Here is a 6000-nt window from a genome sequence, read left to right on the forward strand (position 1 = left end):
ACATTTAAAAAAAATAAAGATTTAATAAATGATGCTGCGGCGTTACCATCTCCGGATGTTTGTGTCTGGTGCAAGTTATTTAAATTAAGCTAAGTTCCATTTAAAGGGTAATACATCATACAGTTCCATTGGTCCGCGTATTTCAGCAGATCAATCTCAAAAGTGCAAATCGCGCTTTGCGGATTTTGTATTATTCTTACCAATACGCTCTGCGCATTCCGCAATCGATTGACGGATTTGTAGAACCCAGTCCGTGGATTCAGAAATGCAGGGAGAATTCTGAAGAATCCGCCACCGACTACTGAATCTGCCGATTTGCAGAATCCAATCAGTCAATTGGATTATATCCAATGGTGGTTATTGATGAATCTGTGTGGATTAAAATCGACCAAAACCGTTTTCGGATTTAACATCACAAAACTAATTTTGGGGGGCAAAACTCGGGAAAATCCCAAAAACGGATTTGGGCGTATTCGTCCATCTTTACTGACGACAATGTCATTTTCTTAAGTGAGGTATAGGTACTGTAAAAAAAAAAAAAGGTGGAATTGTTTTGTCGTTTTTATATACATGCATATATCCACAGTGTCAAATAACAAAATTTTCCTTTTTTTCATTTTTATCCATGACGATTTCCTAGAAAATACAAGGTGCAGCACAATAGTTGATTCGTCATGAAGGCTCTACTGCAGTCAACGGGCCGGATATTTCTGTTAATAGTAAAAGAAATGAGAGGTTAATGTGAATGTAATAAATAGCACAGTATATATAGCCTGGAGCAGTGGTTTCCAACCTCCGTCCTCAAGAACACCCCACAAGTCGGGTTTTAAGGAAATCCCTGATTAAGCACAGGGGGCTCAATCAAAATGACTGAGCCACTGATTGAGTCACCAGTGCTGAAGCAGGGATATCCTTACAACCTGACAATCTTACCTGGGGGGTGTTCTCGAAGACTGGAGTTGGGAACCACTGGCCTGGAGGAATCTTCATTTCAGAGACATTAAAAACAGGGCGTTACATCTATAGTGTGTACTGTACATTTTACAAACAGTACAAATTAGAACTTTTTTGACTATTCTATATCATGGAAACAGTATGACTTATGGTTCCCTTGAACAGGTTTCTCAAGGTCCTTACTTTTGAATCTGGTCATATTGATAGTCACATACAGTACACAGCAAGTATATACAGTAATGCCGAGTATGAGTATCACACAATATACACAAATGTGTGTCACCTTATTCCATAAAATGCAAAAAAGTCCCCCAAAATGCACAAGAAAGAGTGGTCTTTCAGGCAAAAGTGTAGCCGTCCTTGTGAGACGGTGCTCATCTCGAATCAGGGCTGAGGTGGGAATGCAGAATAACCGACCAGAGCCCAGGGAATTCATAGTCGGTAAGCAGGCAGGGGTCAGGGCTGGCGGCAGTGGTGCAGAGTCCAGGCAGCTGGCAAAAGGTCAGGGCAGGTGTCAGAGGTGCAGAGTCCAGGCGACAGGCAAAGGTCAGGGCAGGCCGAAGGCAGCGAGGTTGGGGTCACGGTCCGGGTTCAGCAACAGGGATTCCAAATAGGCGAAAGGATAATGCGTGACAGCGAAGATCAAACCGAGCTGCAGTAAACAGGACTTTGCTCGGCGACTCCCACCAGGAACTTCAGCCTTATAAAGCCGTCTAGCAATACAGTGAAAAGAGAAGCGCAGAATATAAAACAACAATATAAAGCTTCTCAATGCAGCATGTAAATGACAGTATCTAGTGTATCGTGTATAGTGAACAAATGGGGACAAAAACCCTCTGGAGACACTGTAGCTGACTCCGTAGCTGGCAAGGAAAGCACTGTCCCTCGTGAGCCACCGCACCTGCCGCGCGCGCAGATGCGGAAGTGCCGACGGCCGCGACTTCACAACGTTGATCGGAGGATCTAGGCGGATAGCAGGGACTCACACCGTCACCTTTCCGGTTCCAGAGCTGTTCGGAAGCATCAGAGAGGCGAGAGTGTGCCCTTTAAAGCACTCGTTGCGATTTATTCTTTGGGAGAATGTGAGTGTGCCTTTCCCCAATCTGAATCCATTTGTTTTGTGCATTAAGCTGTATTATGCTATGTACTCTCCATGTGTCTTTTAAGAGAGATATTTACCAGTGACCAGACCATTCTCCTGCAGATGTTCATGAGAGTGATTTGTTCACTTAAATCACTAGCACATCACTTTCACTGGGTCGTTCCCGGTTTTATTGTTAAGCACTCTATTGCGCATTATTTATTTCATTTATAAAGCAGTCTGCCAGTACCCAAAATGGCCAAAGTGAGCAGAAAGGGCAGGAGACAGAAGACCTGGACCGTAGTGAAAACCCGTCACGGATCGAGCAGAATCCTAACACCTTGTTCCTTTAAATTACAAATACACAAGAATGTGTTTTAGAGATCGAGTGTTGATTAAAAATGAATTCAACACTATGGAGAAAGAAGACAGCAATGCACAAGGACAGACACAAACCTCAGTAAAAGACTCAACCAACCAACTGTATTCCCAGCCGCCATACCCCAACGAATCCCAACATTTCCGTCATGACAGTCGTGATATACTGGTTCCATTTCTACGTCAACTCGGGTTGGGGAATGTCCCCCAAAGTTCTCTTGCAATTGTGTAGCCAAGTCCCCTTAGGCTACTAATTATTTGGCCCCTCTAGAACTGTAAGTCCAAGTAAAACGTGCACAGTGCTGGGAGCAAATCTTGCTGGGCCTGGTTGTATTGTTATATGTGTGTTATCTAATAAAGTTCAGGTGTAGTCTGGTATTACAAGGGGGGCCTATGACTGATAGGAGGCCGGCTTTCAAGCCACTCCCCTGGGAAGGAGGGGGTTTTCCACTAGAGGTTAGAGCAAGGGTTCTGGGAGTTAGTTCTGTGCTGCCCTCCATGCTATGAGGACGCTGCCTTAAGTCTCTCCTGGACAGGATTGTGCTGAGGTCTTGCCCCGTTAGGGGGTAAGGTATGCTGAGGAGGGGTGCTCAAAGCCTCAAGCCCGGGGTACTGCCTTCAGGGAATGAAGCCTGTGATGGCTGTACAGAACCAATAAAAGCCAGTTATATCCTCTCTGTATGATGTCTGCTGTTTTAGACCACGAGAAGAGTTGCCTATGAGGTTTATCCTAGCTGCACCAGGATCCTCTTGGGCTGGAGGAGCTGCGTTGATCGAAGAACCATCCCTGATAGCCTGTCCTGATGTCTCCCTATACCACCGCGGAGATCTCAGGCCTTCTGTTCCAACTTCTACCTCACAGGTATGCACCAGCACCAGAATACAACGGTAGCTATATACACTCCCTTAGGGTGGGGGAAGAGGTGCTACAATTGTTCTCTACGTCATACTCTATGAACAAAGTTCTGAATTTGCCCCCATCACTCTGTATAGAAAGCACAACAAAGGGAAACGTAGAATAAACTGGAAAAAAATATCCTATATGGCCAAATTCAATAAGTGAGGAGCAGGTCCTTTTGACGGATATTAAAACCAACACTGCCTTGTTTGCAATTAAAATCACACAAAAACACAGAATATAACCTACCCTCATGAGTTCTGCATCCCACATACCCCCAATATTATCTTTGATGATGAGATGCCAGGACGCAAAGGATTGGGATTATACATTGACAAAGTGTTTGGTGGGAGGTCATCCTCTTTGGCTCTAGATTGCCTTCTTCTGCTCTCTTTCCATACCCATCATCCAGGGTAAGCTAACATCAACAGCGTACAGCACCTAGCGAGCTAGGAGTGGGTCTGAATATCCCAATTTTGGTAACATTTTGACTGTGTTTTTGTACATGAGGTTGACTGTTGGAGCTCTGTGACAAAACTTCTGTTTATTAACCTCTACGTTCTGCCTGGTGTTTGCGATCCCAAGTAGTCTGGTCACTCCCAACAGTGATATGCATGTCAAATTATTTGTAAACAAAATAGTGTAATTCACCTATATTTAACATATTGTACATAGCCTTAGTTCACAGAAAGATTTACACTTTAAGGAAACCAATGACACCTTTTAGGTTGTTAAAGCAGCCATCCCCCTTTTTGTCATTTCTTTTAAATGTACCTTGACTGCTGAGTCCTTTGGAGCAAATTGTAGTAGTCCCCACAGTGCCCAAAATATGTGTACTCCTATGTGCCACGTGAGACAGATGAAAACTACAAATGAGGCCAAGAGAACGTTGGGACGTCATCTGCCGATGGCGCCCAGTGCTAGGCTGACCCCTGTGTCCATACTGTGTCCACTGGGCAAGCAAAGTTCTATCTCTGGACCCGATGGGTCGGGGCACTGCAGATTGTCTCTCCCAAGGGTTCAGGTTTTAGTAGGAAAAAACTACCCTCCAGAAAAATGAGCAGCACAGATTTGTAACAGATTTGTAACATATTTGTATTTGTGCTTTAAGTGAAACTGCACCATGACACGATTATACTTAATAAAAGAGTGATTTTGTAGCTGCAGAGGGACATTCTATTTTTTGCATTGTCATGTTTACTTTCACGGCTGTGTTTGTTCCCTTTCATGATCCCGTTCCCTGCAGACACTTTCCTGCTATATCAGGATTTATGCAGCAATATTTCCACTGCCTTCCCCAAGAGACTTCTACAAAGAAACACACAAAGGATGAAGCAGCTTTGAATTTAACAAAAGTTACAGTGTTCTTGATCTGCAGTCCATTTAATTTTGCAGAAGATTTTGGGTCCTGTGGAATATAAATTAATGAACCAATTAGTTTATTTTATTTTCTGTATCTTGTACAATTTTTTTGTTTCCCACCATATCCTAATTGTGTCCGGTATTTAACCACTGCCAACTTCCTACTGCCGAATCAGTAACTGGTGCAGTAAAGGTGGGTGAGTTGAGGAGCAATGTGAACCATAGCCTGGGGGCGAAGCATAATTTTCATCAAACCCTGTACTTGGGGGAGAAAATATTCCCTGATCAGCAGGCAGCTTCAGGTGTTACTTCATCTTGTATCATCATTCATTCACACCCGCCCTCACTGCGTTTTATTTGTGGCAGAAGGAGGGGGGGAAAGGGTACAGGGAGGAAGTGGGGGGGGGGTCACAATTATGAAATGATATAACATATAATAATGAATGATAAAGAAATATATACAGAGTTAGAGTTTGGGGAAATATCCAAGTTACAAATGGATAAAAACCTAAAAAAAAGTGACACATTTAGTGTGCCCATTTGCATTATATTGCCCTTGTTGTAGCTACACTGTATTTGATTTGACAATGGGAAAAAGAAAAAATGTGAACAAGCGCTAAAGACTAAAACACCAGTGTGACAAGTACAAAATATATATATATAGGGCTCTGATTTTTCCCATCTGGATGACCAGCGGTGTTCTCATTTGTCCATACCATTTTATGGCATAGTTCTTTTTATTTAATAAATAGTTTTTATAGTCACTAGGAGTCTCTATGTTATATGTGCAGTGTGTGTATTAGTGTAGACCGGTTTTAACCCTACAGTGTTGCACTATGATCTGTGTCTGTTTGTGTTTTTTCCCCTACATGGCCTGTCAAGCAAGTGTGCTGATCCCCTGAGGCGTACAGGATTATCCAATGAACTTTTGGCGCCAGGTTTTTCTTTGTTTTGATTTGACAATCGGGCAAATAAAGTAGGTTTTGGGAATCTATAGAAGAGATGAGGGTCAGGATACATCAAACTCTGAGGATGAAAAAATGCGGTATTATTGGCCCAAACAAAAAGCGTTATTTTAATGTGCAAGTCATCAACGTTATATCACTAAAAATAACGTATATTTTACCGTGGATGTTAAAAATATTGGCGCCGGCATCAAAATGACTCATGAGTCATGATGATGCTAGTTATCGAGTCCTGATATTAATCAAAACCGCAGTAACGCCAAAACATGCCACATTTATTTATCACCTACTCCAGGCTGGCGTTAGCCCTATTTTACATATGTATTTAATGGCCAATGTATTGGTCAGTATATTCAAAGGCA

This window comes from Ascaphus truei, chromosome 19 (assembly GCF_040206685.1).
Source record: "Ascaphus truei isolate aAscTru1 chromosome 19, aAscTru1.hap1, whole genome shotgun sequence".
NCBI lineage: Eukaryota > Metazoa > Chordata > Amphibia > Anura > Ascaphidae > Ascaphus > Ascaphus truei.